The sequence below is a fragment of the Schistocerca nitens genome, chromosome 2 (genome assembly GCF_023898315.1).
Source record: "Schistocerca nitens isolate TAMUIC-IGC-003100 chromosome 2, iqSchNite1.1, whole genome shotgun sequence".
Classification (NCBI taxonomy): Eukaryota; Metazoa; Arthropoda; class Insecta; order Orthoptera; family Acrididae; genus Schistocerca; species Schistocerca nitens.
The window spans coordinates 493,504,375-493,521,503 of record NC_064615.1 but is presented as its reverse complement, the minus strand read 5'-3'; the positions used below and the strand labels follow the sequence as shown (position 1 = coordinate 493,521,503).

The following is a 17,129-nucleotide window of genomic DNA, read 5'->3' as shown; positions in this document are numbered from 1 at the left end:
ACGTATCTATGTTTTTTTGATATGCTTTGTTCATAGTTGGTTAAGTTATTCTGTATGTTGTACTTTTATTTTCAGAGACAAATTCATGATTTTTATTGTCTGAACTCATTGATTTTATATTTCCTAGTATGATGATATAAATGCTTTTCTGTATGTGACATTTTACTACTTTTTTTAAACAGGACTGTGACAGATTAATCCTGTAATGCTTTTTAAATTTTCTTTCAATTGGTGTAAAGGAACTTGATGATGGTGTGTGGACCAAAGTTGACTATTCAATAACAAAATTTTATCATCAGCTCTGGGCAATATAGCATGATGTTCTCCAAATAAAAATCACACCCACACAAAAGTCCTATTACAAAAGGCAAATGAAACTCTCAAGGATGTTTATGATTGGGTAATATTAATTAATTAACACTAAACATAGTCAAACTTCAGCATAAAGAGGAAACACAATTCTGTCATATTAAGCATAGGTGACACATTTATCATTTGTGTAACTAACAGAATGTTTTTAGTGATGAACATTGATTGCCAGCTGACATTGAGTGAAAATTCAACATACTGGCAAAAATAATGTCATCATTGTTCTGCAGCCTTATGGTGTTCGCATCAGTTTCCAACAGCCAATGTCTTGTGGTGACATACAATTCCTATGTGCATTCTGTTCTTCTGTTCTTAGCTATGGGACTCTTTTCTGGGAATCGAAGGCACAAAACATGGAGAGAAGTTTTAAACTACAGAAAAAGGTCATAAGATTAATAACCACAAATAATAATTGAGCTCATTGTAAAGAACTGATTAAAAAGCAGTGTATCCTTACTACACCAACTCAACACATCTACTAATCTGTTTCGTATTATACTGTGGAAAATATTACACAGGATTTCAATAATAGCTCATCAATATCATGAAAAGGATAGTCGCTATTATGAAAAGGATAGTTGCTACATATAGTGGAGATGCTGAGTCACATATAGGCACAACAAAAAGACTGTCACAAACTAAGCTTTCAGCCAACAAGGCCTTTGTCAACAATAGACGACACAGCATCTCCAATATATGGTGAGTAGCAGATTTTCATAATATTGTTTCATTCCATTCCAGATTTTCCATTGTTCAATGATAGTTCCATACCTAAACATGGAGAACCAGTTTGGACTTACTTTTACCAAGGGGGGAGAGGGGGGGGGGGAATAAAGTTGTATAATAAATTGCCCAAAGAAATGAAAAATCTTTCTAAAATATATGTGTTTCAAAAGAAGCTAAAAGTTCTTCTTCAGTATTGGTTACTAAACAATCAAAATACTTACAGGATTCAGAATAGCAATTAATAATGAAAGGGGAGAACTACAATGCCTTGTCACATTATTTTACTGTAATGTATTTGCAGGACAATCAGAGGAAAGCTCTATAGTGAATGATAGTGACCTCTTGTTATTCTCCTGAATTCAACATGTCACTCATAATGGGGTGGGGGTGACGCAACTCAATTTTCAGCGGACTGAGGAGAAGACATGACAACTTCATGGGGAATAGTGGCATGTCTATGAACCAGGAAGAAGCTTTCTGCATGGACTGGAGCCAGTGCAAGTGTCATAGCAGCAAATCCTTTGTTCTGGAGGCATCAGCTGTTGTCTTTAATGTGTGCAACAATGAAAACTAAAGCTGTGTCTATACCAAAGAACATGGTATGACAGGGACAATGAATGAGAAAGTGCAGTTGTTACGATGCTGATCTCATATTCGGGATGATGGAGTTTGTTCTGTCCAGCCATCCTGAGTAAGGTAGTAATGTTTTCCACCATTTCAGGTAAATACTAGGATGGTCCTTCATCAAGGCCACAGTCTGTCCTATCATCATAAATCACACTTATGTAATCTATGCATATGAATAGTTTTGAGCTATTTATTTTCATTATATTATGATAAATCCACTATCATTATAAGATTACCCATGAATGAATAAATGAAGAATAATAGTAATATAATAATTATAATAATAGTGTGATGTAGGGTAGCAAGTATGGCTTTCCCTGTCTTATTCTCCGGTGTTTATATGGCACTGTGTATTTGGCTCAGGCTGATGAAGGGCTGATTACAAGATCAGATGTTCATGCCCAGCTTAACTGCAAGGCATCACCATACTTGTACAGTCATTTGACAATAATAATAACAATTTTCTCTCATTATTTTTGATAGCTGCAGAGAAATAATGTTTGACTGAATTTCGTGAAGGTGAAGTAAGGATTTTAGAAGTTATCATGGGTTTTTCAATGGTAGTTGTGATCAGCAAGAAACTGAGACAGAAAGTGCAAAGTTGGTGAGAACATGAAATCCAATGTAAAAAAACACTTTCAGTAGGATTACCCTTCTTTATATACAATTTGTAGTGAGTGACGTCAATAAAAACTAATCACACATGGATTTTGGTAAAATCTGTGTAGATTGGTTACCTTTTTTGAGCTGACAAGTTTGAAATTTTAATATGTTCTAGAGCCACAACTTAACAATAAGGTGTGATATTAACCATTGAAATGTAAATATTTCAGCCACAAGACCTCTCTGAAGGGATGTTTCAGAGCACCTAGGTGTTCATGCCTTTTCTAAAAAACCTTAAGATAGGGTGACACTTTTTAGTGAGCTTTGCTAAAGAAAAATCCCCTTTCTCTCAAAAACTATATGATTAATAAAAAGTTCTGAATGGCAAAACAAGGATAAGTTGTAGTGATCAGAAGGGGTATGATCAACAGAGGCAGCTGCAACCACCACCTGTTCAGAACAGGGTGATCTAAATGCTGTCCAAGTTGCTGCATGACATCTGCCACTTTAGACTACCAGGGAAGGAGTTGTGATGGTCACATAATACTGTCTCCATATCTCTCTGCATTTGTTGGATATGAGTTACACTTTGATAAATTTTGCACTAGTTTGCCATTAGAGTGATACAGCAGTCAGTGTGTACTTCTTATTGGCTGTCTTCTGTAATGCCACCCATCTTAAATACTGCACATATTATGTGAAGAACTAATTCGACTGTGACAGCTGACTGATGATCTCCATGCAGGGAGAGCAATTTTCATGACATAACTTTACTGACAGCAACTGCCAAGCTATTTTTATGATAAAAAATTAACATTTGCAAGCTCTACAAGACCAATTTTAGGAAGAAACATTTCTGTTACTCCACTTTTAAATCAAACAGAGTGTAGAGTACACGGTTGTAGTGAATGTCTAATTACTAATTCAAGAATATAATCTCACTGTTACAAAAACGTGTGTTGAGACTGTTTGTAGATAAGAATATTTCCCTTCCTTGTATGAGATAGAATTACAAGTGCCGCCATTGCAGCAACAGAGAAATTGCACCTTTCAGGCAAGACACCTGTAAGATGCCTACAGTCTGAAATTGTGTGGATGTACTGTTTTCCAGTACTGTTTCAAGTGTCACTTACAACAGAAGCACTGTTTTCCAGTACTGTTTCGAGTGTCACTTACAACCCTATGTGCTGCTACTGTAAAATGGGAAGCAAAGGTGATGTAGTAAGTGGACAATTAGAAATCTTCGTACATCACTGTGCAACAGAACTGAACTAAAAACAATTCCATAATTGAATCTGTAGAAAAGTTACTATCTGGGAAATAATTTTTTAAAATTTATATTATGTATTGTTTGATACTTCACACACACACACACACACACACACACACATATAGAGGGAAACATCCCACGTGGGAAAAATACATATAAAAAACAAAGATGCTGTGACTTACCAAACAAGAAAGCGCTGGTAGATAGACACAATAAAAAACACACAAACACACACACAAATTTCAAGCTTTCACAATCCAAGGTTGCCTCATCAGGAAAGAGGGAAGGAGAGGGAAAAACGAAAGGATGTGGGTTTTAAGGGAGAGGGTAAGGAGTCATTCCAATCCCGAGAGTGGAAAGATTTGCCTTAGGGGGAAAAAAGGATGGGTATACACTCACAAACACACACACACATATCCATCTGCACATATACAGACACAGGCAGACATATCAACTGTCTGTATCTTAATTTATGTAACAAAAATAAAACTCTTGCCAGTTTGCTGACTAAGTAATTTTAGTCTTTCATCAATCATAAGTTCAAGTAATTTCACTTTCTTTTTCTCAGATTTCATTGCTCTGGGACTGAAATAAAGTTTTTCTGTTTCTGTTTTATTAATGGAGAGCTGGTTGTCAGGACAACAGTGATCAGTCATCTCGTTATTGTAATTTTGAACAGTTTCTAAGTTTCCACCTGTTATCAGCATACAGCACACACTCACCTGATATATGACTTAGAAATTATTTTTATACACAATGAAGAGGAAAAGTCCAAGAATTTGAGCCTGTGGTGTTTTATTTTCAATAATAATAATAATACTTGATTCAACATTAAATAATTCATTGCATGTGTGTAAAAACAGGTTACAGTTCTTGATACATAGCACAATACTACATTCTTCTGAATACGTCATTGATTAACAAAATGATTAAACTACAAATAAATTTTCCATAGTTGTGATACCTGATTATTTGCATATACTATCTGTAGCCTGTCAGTTAGATAGGTTCTAAATCTAGTAAATATTTATCTCTAATGCCACAGTGAGATAATTTTATTTATATAGTCTCCTATGATGCTGAGTCAAAAGCTTTTCTCAATTCTATAAGTTTAGTACATGTAGCATATCTCTTTTCAACACCATCATACATAATATCTAGCAGATTGATGACTGCTTTTGCTGTTGACACACTTGAGCTTAAGCCAAACTGATTTGCATTCAGTAATCCATATTTTCAAAACAGTCATATATTTATTTACATTAACAACTTTCTATTATTTTTGATACAACTGGAACAATTGAGATCAGTCTGTAATTACTAGGAAATTGTCTTTCTCCTTTCTTAAACACCAACAGGGTAACAGTAATTTTAAGATCCCATCTGCCACAATTCTGTTGTCTAGGTAAAGCAGTGGCATTTTAATTTCATTTGATATGCTTTTTATGACAAAATTACTCATTCCATAGTAGTCCTCTGTTTTAGAATTTCCAACTTTGTTAACTGCTTTGCTAATATTGTGGAGAGTAATTTTAGGCTATGAGAAGGTAGTTATATTTTTTTGTTTGGGTAGAAGTATCTCAGTGACTATGTTGTTGTTGCAGCTTAAATGATTACAGCCTGTACAGTTTACAAAGTATTAATTTAATACATTAGAAACTATATGAATTATATCATATTTTTTGGGCTGATTTATGTCACTTTTAATGTAAAGCAACTTTACTACAAAAACTGCACCATTCTTCCTGCATTCTACACGATATCTGTCACAACATATCCTTGAGGAGCAAAATTGTTGACTTGCTTCTCTTTCAGTCATTTGTAGTTCCTAGGCAGTAGTTGCTCTCTCCACATTGCTCCTCTGTTGTGCACTACTGCTGTTTCTGGTGTTTGCTTGATATTTCTCAGTTTTTCTCACTGAACTGCCAATATGTGGGATTATTTTCAGCCTTTGCACTGAAGGTTCCATTCCATTAAATGCTCATGCTTCCATTTGCACTCATATTCTAGATATCAGTGTGATATTTCCTCTGGTTATTTTTGTAGTAACTATTGCATTTGTTTTGATTCTGCTGTAGCTGTTCTCCCTGGGGTTGCAGTGGAAGAAGCACATCTAAGTTACTACTCTATTATGTGCATGTGCCTTCTGCAACACAGATGTAAAAAAGTTTTGGCTACTCTCACCTTTATTGACAGAGCCTTAATAATTTTCTCCACTGTCAGGTCCTTGCCTGTTATATTTAGGGTAACACACGTGTTGTATACAGTTCTTCATACCTAGGGATTTTAATTACACTGATATTATGATAACCTGTTTGCAATTTTCCTGATTCATACACAAACAGTTTAAGAGGTCATCCCAAGTCCTACTACCAGGTCAAAAAGTTTTTTTGCTGTGAACAAATAGCAAATTTGGGTACATATTTAGCTGTATCATTTGCACTTGCTGAAACTTCCTGGCAGATTAAAACTGTGTGCCAGACCAAGACTCAAACTTGGGCCCTTTGCCTTTTGCGGGCTAGTGCTCTACCAACTGAACTACCCAAGCACAACTTACACCCCGTCCTCACAGCTTTACATCTGCCAGTACCTCGTCTCCTACCTTCTAAACTTCACAGAAGCTTGCAGTACTGTGAAACTTGCAGAACTGGCACTCCTGCATATATTTAAGAAGTTTACTGTGCAGTTTCAGTCATGGCTAAGTCAACAGTAAATATTTTTTCATGTCTCTGTCTGTTTTTTTGAAATATCTAGATTGCTTTTTAATGAAAACCCATCCTGGTAACTTTTCTCTTTTGACTATATTCTGTCTATGCATGATAACTGCTTGTATTTAGTGTTCTGTGATGTGCATCCCATATGAAAAATCATGCTTTATTTGATCTATTATAAAATTTTTATTTACTTTTTTCATCTGTTTTTTTAAATCAAACAGTGGCTTATGTGTTTCTTAAGCATGTCTTGTTTGTGTCATCCTTTAATCAGTGCACTTATTAATGTTTTTCCATTATAGAATTCATTATTGCCATATTGAGTTATTTTGTCAATTTCTCACAGGCACACACTTTTGAAAGACTGTTAAGATCATTTTAATTTCCAACATAAAACAATCTCTGCATTTCCTGCATTTTACACTGGCTATTGTTCAAATACATGAGTAATGAATTGTTTGTCAAAATTTTGATCACGTTATATGTTTTTCTTGTTGTGTTGTGGTAAAAGGATTTGTCCAATGCTATTTCCCTTGTTTCGTACTGTTAAGAACTGGCAGTGGTCTTTACGCACATGTTTGAGATAAAAAGTGGTATTAACTATATGTTATTCAAGATCATTGAAACTTCCTTTACTCAGTAAGTATGCAGCAGAAAAATGAGATAATTCACTTGTATATGCAAAAATCTGCTGTAATTTAACACTTATGTACATTGGGCTTCTGGGTGATACTAAAGGGGTGCATGTATTAATCCTTTTCTTGTCCTTTCATTTTTGGGTCAACTGATTTTTGCATTGTGAGCCTCAGTATCAAGAGTAAACTGAATCTTTGCTCTGGTAGAAATGTTCAGCAGAATTCCTAGGATGGTTTCAAGTTGTTTTCAAGTCTCAGGTGCAGCACTTTCTAGATGTCATTGACACTAACATCTACATCACTAATTTTTGCAGTGACACAAGAAGTAAACTAGAGTAGTACTTCTACATGTCCCTTAGCAAAGGTGCATTTGGATTTATGTTTTTACTTTGCTACCCTCAGCTTCAGTTTCTGTCATACATGTGTGTTTACATGCTCTCTTTAATTCCAGAATTTTTTGAGTTTTGTGAGAGATCTTTCATAAGATACTGCTATGGCAGTCAATGCTTTTCATTTAGGGTCTTTCTACAGGGTGTACATAAAGTCTGGGAACACTTTCAATTATTTATTGCACAAGAACCAAACATTGTACAGATATTGTACATATGTCATTTTGAAAAGAAACCCTGAAAGTTTTTTTTCATGTATACTGCCACAGCGTAGTTTGGTAATTTGCTGATAGTCAGCGCTAGTTGCAAATATAGTGAGTTCAGGTGCAGAGCGAGCTTTCTGTGTGTTGGAGTTCAACAAAAACAAATGTGCTACAGCTGTTTAATGGATGTTTAGAACCAAGTATGATAAGAAGCCACCAACAAGAAAGGCCATTTACCACTGGTACAACAAATTCATTATGACGAGTTGCTTGTGCTTGGCAAAGAGAAGCGGATGTCCCAGTGTGAGTGAAGTGAATGTGGAGCGCATAGAGAGAAATTCATAAGAAGTCCAAAGAAATTGGTGCATTTTGCATCCCGTGAACTTGAAATGGCTCCAATGACAGTGTGGAAAGTCCTGCAACAGAAGCTGTCTATGAAACCATTCAAATTGGAGCTAGTGCAGAAGCTCAATGATAATGACAAAGACAAGCATTTTGAGTTTTGTTTGCAGTTTCAACAACTGAATGAGGATGGGTTGGAATTGTTGATCATTTAATTTTTAGTGATGAAGCCACTTTTCACACTAATGGGAAAATGAACAGGCATAACTGTCGAATCTGGGGTACAAAGCATCCACACGAATGCATTGAATTTGAACATGATTCCCCAAAGGTAAATGTTTTTTGTGCCTTGTCACATCAAAAACTGTATGGGCCATTCTTCTTTGCCGAGAGCACTGTCACTCGATATTTGTACTTGGACATGTTGCAGCAATGGCTGATACCTCAAATGCAATCGGACTCTCCATTCATCCTTCAGCAGGATGGGGCTCCACCATATTTAAATCATGAGGTTCATGGGTACCTGAACACAGAGCTGCCGATTGATGGATTGGCTGTGTTACAGAATGGGACAGCTGTTTCATGAAACGGCCTCCCCGATCACCAGATCTCACTCCGTTGACTTTTTTCTGTGGGAACACATTAAAGATCTGATGTTTGTATCACCTCTACCATGTGATGTAGCAGAGCTCCAGGACAGAATACAGGAAGTGACTACCACAGTCAATGATGCCATGCTGGGATGGGTATGGCAAGAATTCGATTACCATATTGACGTCTGTTGGGTCACTCATGGTTCGCATATAGAATGTTTGGGGGGGGGGGGGGGGGGGGGGAACCTTTCACAGTTCCTCTTCGAAATGCAATATATATGACATCTGTTTAGTTCTTGTACAACAAATAATTGCAAGTGTTACTGGACTTTATGTACACCCTGTATATGTACTCATGTAATTTATTTTACATCTACAGTTAAATATTTGTCTATTATTTAAATGTTCATGTATGGAATTTGTGGAATATGGAGAATTCCTACCATCTTGGCCTTTTCTACTAAGTTCTAATCTATCCAGTACTTGAGCAATTATTCTCCTAAATTTATACTTCTACAATGTCTTACTCAGAGCTAAATTTTTCAGTTTCCTCATTGACATACTACAGTACAGCTTCTTTATATAGTCTACTGAAGATTTAAATATTTTGTCTTGTTTTAGTTGCCTTTTTTACTTTGATAATCATTATTGTTACTATCTCATGGTCACTGATATAACTCTGTGTGAAAATTGTCAAAGACATTAGATCTACTTGTCGCCATTAGATCTAATATATTTCCATCATGAATGGGCTTCAAACTATTGTTTAATGTAGTTTTCAAAGAAGGCATTTAATATTGTATCACAATACATTTGCCACTTATAGAAGCATCCCTAGTGATTGCTGAGTGTTTAAAGGACTCCTAAAATAATGACAGTATGATTGTGAACAAAATGTATTAACAGATTGAGGTTACCTCAAAAACTAAAGTTTCTGTTTATATTTATGGTTGGGTTGGGTGGTTGTTAAAATGACCCAGTTTTAAGATATACCCAAATGTTCTCACAAGCAGCTTCAATTTTTGTCTCTGCATATTTTAATTTTATGTCTACTGTGACAAACACACCACCCTTGTTTCCTAATTAGCCAGTCCTTTTACCATATGCTTAGATCTACCCCGTAAATCTCACATTTTAGGTTTTAGTCTGCTTGTACTGTCACCTCCACTGACTTTTTGCAGTACTTAAAACTCTGGCATTTAATAATTTAATCTGTGGGTGTATTTCTTTGGATTTCACAATAATACTTCAGGGCCATGTACACCTACCATTCTCTGCGATGTACAGGAAAATGGCTAATTTTTTTAAAGAGAACTATTTGTACACCCCACACATGGTCAGGAAACTGATTAGGAGTCTTTGATGTGTAGTGTACCACTGACTTGTTTATCCTATGGTACAATTCTAGGAAATTAGAGATTGTTAAAAAACCTTTTAAGTCATTGGTTTACACCTTTTTCTCAACTGAAAACCATAGGCCAAAAACAATTCTGGGGACTGCACTATAGACTGTGAGCTCCACTGAAATTCCAAGGCTGGTCTCCTCAATATTCTCTGTGTCACTGGAATAATCCAAGTATGACCTCAGAGCCCAAATGCCTGGCATTGTTCCACACTCAGCAGCTGGTAGCATACCAGTTCACTCAATGAGTTCCAAAAACAGCCTCTTCATTATGTTGAATGAGGCCCCAAGGCATATTCAATGAGTGCACTATTACACCCTGTACATTCAAACTTCCAGTGATTAACAGACAATAGCTCGTTTCTACATGCTTGTCCCTGACACAATAGGCTTCCAGTAGTCTTCACACCCACTTTAGATTTGCCTTGAAGTCTGATGGTATCTCCGCCTATCTCAAACATCCTTCATACAAGACGGAATAGTTCTGTCATGGCTGGTTTTCCCAGTGCTCTTAATATTTCTGAGGAAATGTCATCTAGTCCAGGTGCCATGTTCCAATTTCAGTCTTTTAATCATTTGTTATATTCTTCTCAAAGTATCACATCACCCATCTCATCTTTAGTGACTTCCTTTTCCCTTTCATTGTCTTCCAGTTTCTCTTGTGGTGACATTGAACCACCAGCTCTACCCTCCTAACAATATTGCTGTCCAACTGCAGCTGGAGTGTAGCCATGTATGGAAGTGAAACATGGACGATAACCAGTTTGGACAAGAAGAGAATAGAAGCTTTCAAAATGTGGTGCTACAGAAGAATGCTGAAGATAAGGTGGGTAGATCACGTAACTAATGAGGAGGTATTGAATAGGATTGGGGAGAAGAGAAGTTTGTGGCACAACTTGACTGGAAGAAGGGATCGGTTGGTAGGACATGTTTTGAGGCATCAAGGGATCACAAATTTGGGATTGGAGGGCAGTGTGGAGGGTAAAAATCGTAGAGGGAGACCAAGAGATGAATACACTAAGCAGATTCAGAAGGATGTAGGTTGCAGTAGGTACTGGGAGATGAGGAAGCTTGCACAGGATAGAGTAGCATGGAGAGCTGCATCAAACCAGTCTCAGGACTGAAGACCACAACAACAACAACAACAACTGCAGCTAGACCATCTGCATCTTTGCCAGATCAGTTCTCTACAGAGAACTATGAGCTCTAAGCTATACACATTGCGTATAACCTGCGAGAATAAAAGTATTCATAGTAAGTGAAGGGAGTACAAGTGATTATTTATTGTCATAATTACCACACCCGCTACCCACTACCTACAATAGTGACCCCATTATTTTCTTTTCAAATGCCCCATGAAATACTGAGTTACACTTGTGCTGGCATGCCGCCATTCCCTGTGGAATGTAAATTTCATGCTGTGAAGAATATGCCCCATGACGGTACTTCATTGCCTGGCACCACTACAGACAATTTATTTGTGTGTCTATATGGTGTTCTCAACAATACCTAGGCAAAATAACAAGTGCAACTATGGTTTTCCAATTATCAACAATGTTCCCATTGTTCAACACTAAACCAGGGCATTGTCACCTCTCGCCAAACAGAAGAACACACTAAATTGTAAATCAAGGATGATGTTATCAGTGAAGGTGGTGAGACAAAGCCTGCTGTTCCCTTAATTAACTGTGCTCCATCAACAGTGACCATACAGGGTGAACAATGGCTGCCCTCCGCCATCCCCACCTCACACCTAATCAGTGCTACTACTGCACCAATCAGTGACAGTGTAAATGAACTACACCCATGCATTTTCATTCTAATGACTCAGCATGTATCAACATTTCATGTGAATATACCAATTTATGGACACCTTCCAGAGTACTGCAATTGTTGACAAACAATTGCCACCATATACGATCGCATTCCACTGTGGGAACTGATATTTGTGGGTTATTGTGGATAAATGCATCCTACAAATGACCTTCCTGTGCAAGAGCATGTTTTTCCATTCCCAACACCCAAACTTTATGTTCTGCATGACACTGTACACCACCCAGTTGATGCCACACTTGTTATGACAGCACCACGAGCCGCATCACGTCATCATGATGACATCACACCGACAACAGCCACGCCACACTCTGGGCCATGCCTGCCATGTGACATCACTCAACAAGCAGACAACCATATCTAACTGCAACCGTGCAGAGTTTTCACATCTGTGACCACCACATATCAAAACGGCGAGCCTGATTGCAACTGCGAACCACACAGTGTGGGAACACAAGGAGTACCTACAACAGCTGTCATGTTGGGTGACCTAGACTGGTGCACCATCGATCATGATTGCCACCAACCTGGACCCGTCCACTGCGCCACATTCCTTGGCACCCCAGTAAGACACCGTCCCCCATGTGCCGATGCAACAGCTGCAACACCCGTGCCACGTCCCGTGAGAATCAGACACGACACCCCCATTGCCGACAGGCCTCCCGCAACTGCCGTGCCATGACGCCAGCTGCCATCTCTACCAGTGCCACCAGACAGTGTTCGTGAACCTGTCCCATATACTTTGCACGATTATAACAACCTCATACTGGACCTAGACCCTCGCGAACATGGAAAATTACCACCAGCTAATCACTATGTTACATCTGCTGCCGCTACAGGTTGATTCTCCACAAGTATGGTGCACACTCTGCGAGTGCATGAAGCAGTTGGCTGAGATCGCAAATGACCATGACAAATTTTTGGTACTTTGAACCAACTACACACCAACACAAATCTTATCAGTGTCATCCTATTGCACACACCAACCACTGACAGATACGAGACAGCGAAGATGCTCATACTACAGCACCTGTCACATTCACCTGAACAACAACTCCACCTAGCCATCACTGGGCAACAGTACCCCGTCAGCGCTCTGGCACAGTTTATGCCTCCGAATCGACACAAACCTCTTACCAGAATGTGCTCTATGGTCACTATGGCTCCTCAATCTGCCTGAAAACATATAGACGGTCATCCAAACGCATGAAGATGATGCTTGCCCTGGTGCAACATCACATCTTGAACAACACTCACATCAATTGCAGCAGCTACATCAGCGGTGGTTGCATCTACAGCCAACCCAGACCAGCCTGCACACCAGCAGTGCCCATGGAGACCACCGCACAGTGCTCAATGCACAGCACCTGACGAACCGACAGTCACCGAGCTGCTCTGACCTCAGCTGAGCCCTTCCACACCACGCTCACAGCAGCCTCGCAAGACTTCAGTGCAGCAAGGCACCAACAATCAGATACCATGATGGACCCAGGTGCCGCATATGTAGCGGAATGTAAACAACCACCTGCCACATTCACACCTCGCCGTTGACCCACGCCTAACCATCACAAAAACTCACCCGGCCAGGATGCTGTGCCTACTCGGCTACATCACCCCTGCTGGTTTCACACAAGCTTTGGTGCTGATGAACGCTGCTGTCGTCCACACAGCAGCTACCAAAACTAGTACTGCAGCCTGACGCATGCCCATCAGGTCGCTCCCCTACTTCAAGCCACCTCACTATGAAACATGACAACACTCATCAAATCTCGCATCTACATTATAGTGGCGCATGGCTCTGCATCTACGACAACTATCTTGGAGCGTACTTCCTAGTCGACACGGGTGCTGGTGTTAGCACACTGCCACCTCAGATGGCACCTGGAAAACATACTCCATCCGCTATACAGCTATGTGCTGGGACTACAGACATTTGAATGTGTGCACCATTATTGTTAGTTACCGCATGTTCAATATTCAAGGCTTCTCTCAGGAACTGGCTGGTGCAACCATTTTTAGCAGGATCGACTGCCCCAAAGACGGCAATAATTAAACTGTTTGTCCTATCTGAATTCCTCTTTATGCCTTTCGGACTAAAGAATACAGCACAGACTTGGCAACGGTTCACTGATGGTTTTTTTTTTTTTTACTATGCTCTTTTGCTATTGTTACCAGGATGATGTAATTATCTTCTCACAAACAGCTCTTGATCATGAGAAACACCTCCAAGCAGTATTCGACAAACTAGCAGAGCATGGTGTTATTATAATGAGCACAAATGCCAACTCGAGCAAAAATGTGCTACATTCATAGGCCGTCTCATCAATGCTTCAGGCATCCACCCCACCCCAGAAAAGATAGACCAAATCCATAACCTATTAACCATGGACAATTAAGAGTTGCACCATTTTTTTTTGGGTAATTAATTTTTAGTGACAACACCTCCCCCATGCCTCAGAAACACTTTGGCCACTCACAGATTCACTCCGCAGCAAGAACACATCAGGCAAATATAGGCTCACTTGGACTCCTGATATGGAAGCAGCTTTCGAGAACATCAAGTAGATTTATAACAACACCATGCTCTGCTAGTTTGTCGAATACTGCTTGGAGGTGTTTCTCATGATCAGGAGCTGTTTGTGAGAAGATAATTACATCATCCTGGTAACAATAGCAAAAGAGCATAGTAAAAAAAAAAGCCATCAATGAACCATTGCCAAGTCTGTGCTGTATTCTTTAGCTGCCTACAGAGAAGATCTGGATGCCTCACTCGGAGAGGTGCTCTACAGGGAACTGATCACCCTACCAGCAGAGTTCATATCACAAACCACTCACTCCATGGACATCAACCTGCCAGATCTAGTAAAATTTGTCATGGACTGCATCCGCCATGTCCACATCCTACCACCATCCCACCATGCCAAACCAACCATCTTTGTGCACAAGGAACTCCAGTCATGTACACATGTCATGCTCAGCACTGACGCCATCAAACCTGCCCTCCACCCTGCCTACAGTGGCCCATACAAGGTGTTGACATGAGGTCCAAACACTTTTGATATCTTGCAAGCTGGAAAAATTACAACAGTGTCATTGTACCGCCTAAAACGGACGTAGTCTTTAGCAGACACACCCGGTGTTTACCCTCCACTGACCCCAGCTTCATGCCCCTCAAGCCAATTTACAGTCAGCCTAGATCTGCGAGACTTCCTCCCAGAAGACATTTCTGCAACGCTGCAGGACTCACTATTCATGGTTATGGCCAAATTTGACAATAGACAGTTGGGCTACAGCACAGTCTCGAACTCATTAGAGCATTCCATGCCCCTTCCACCTACAATCAACACCGCAGGTCTGAAATCCAATCTTTCTTTCGCTTCATAACGATGACTGACACCACAGACCGACAGCCACACCAACACCAACGCACCAGCAGTCACCAACACCTCAATAGACACTGCCACCACCTCAATGGCGCCGCCGTCAACATCACGGGCCAGCCGCTCTTTATGGTGGATGATGATATGTCAGCCCTTGCCATTTCGAGTGAACAACACATCACAACATACACCAGTCACCATGCTCCGCACTTGAGAGATCACAATCTTTGCCAGATCAGTTCCGTGTAGAACGCAGTCTAAGCGACATGCATTGTGTATATGCTGCAAGAATAAAAGGAGTGCAAGTGTTTATTCATTGCCGTAATTATGGTACCATGCCCACTCCCCACTACCCACTACCTACACTCTCTTTTATGCATTCCTTCCACATTTCAGCCTTTTCTTCATTCCTTAATATTGGTTTGTTATCAGAACTTTAGATGTTCTCTTTTCTTCAAAGGTTCATTTAATTTTTTTGTAAGTACCATCTATCTTTCCTATATTTCAATTAAAATAACTCTGTGACTGATGCTTCAGTGCATTCAGTGGTAGGGGCTGTTTTTTGCTGTTGCTCACTGTGCTGCCTGTTTTGTAGGCACAAGCAGCAATAATTTCTCATACAACACTGGCACTAAGGTGTGGGATGGGGACAGGTGAGGCAGGTCATATGGATACTTTTTTTCTGTGTGTGCAAGTGTAATTCACATAGACATATACAAAGATGCAAACAAGCTGGCAACTCTGCTCCTCATCAAAGACATCTGTCAGTCACAAAGTTATATTAACTGATGTGTGTGGGCTTTAGACAATAACTGTTTACAGCCTGCCACAGTGGTGTAGGGGAAGTTGAGTGAGCAATTTGACATAGGAACACTTGTAGCCTATCAAGCTGAGAAATTATCTCAAAACGGCCTACAAAAACCATCTAAGCTACAGAGCATGCACGCCAAATGAGATTTTCAATATCCCCTTTCTCTCATATGCCACTGTTTTAGTCAGCTATTTCACCAATAATAGTAATTTAAACATTTCCACAAGGGTAATGATAGAAAAAATACTTTTGTATACATTGCACAAAATGTAAGTAAGTTTACAATTCAGCCTTATAAGCACAGTAGATTTTTAGTAAGATGGCAAACAAAATGATTTAACTGTTAATTTGTGCTGTTAAAATTCACAATATTTTGAGGTAAAATTTACACACATGTCATTTTAAATTTTTTAAGTCAATAACAAGGGGTTTTTAATATTAAAAGATGATTTAGTCAAAATATCACATGGTGCACACACTCTGTAGCTTGTGTGGCTTTTGGAGACCGATTTGAGAATGTCAATTTGTTCTTGACATCACCCACAATGAGGTCATATGTTGTAAACAGTATTGTTTATATCCTGTATAATTATGCATGCTTTTAGAGCTTTGCATTTCTTCTCTAGCTATTTTGCACTGTCAGTCTCATTTTTTTCTCAATGATTCAATTTTCCCTGCTTCATTTTTTATATTTTCCCCTTTGGTCACTATATTCAATATCTTGTGTATTACCCAAGGAATTCTAGTGGATTTTGTCTTTTTTACTAGCTTTTCCTCTGCTGCTTTTACTATTTGATTTCTTAAAGCTACCCATTCATATTTCATTGTATTTTTTGCCATGTTTCCATTAGTCATTGTCTAATGCTGTCTCTGAAGCTCTCAACACTCCCTGGTTGTTTCAACTAATTTAGGTCACAATTACTCAATTCCTACCTTTTTATGGTAGCTTCAACTTCAGTCTTCATTTTATAACTGGTAAATTGTGTTATGCTCCTGGATATGGTTTTCAGTTAAAAGCCTACTTTCTAAATCTGTGTCTTACCTTTATGTAACCTACCCAAAGCCTTTTGATGTCTATTCTCTTCTACATATACATCTTTATTTCACGTTCTTTAAAGCAAATGTTTGCAATGTTTAAAATGCGCTCTGTGTAAAACTGTAATATGCTTGCCAGCACTTTCAGCAGTCATCCAAATCCATCTTCTCCTACTAATTTTTCTTCTCTTTTTGTCTAT

General features: G+C 39.0%; 1 protein-coding gene across 1 annotated transcript in view; it reads right to left on the bottom strand.

Annotated features, from left to right (window-relative positions):
* Positions 1-17,129, bottom strand: part of LOC126235121 (cilia- and flagella-associated protein 52-like) — a 229,927-nt gene that overhangs the window by 25,728 nt on the left and 187,070 nt on the right. The window lies entirely within an intron of this gene.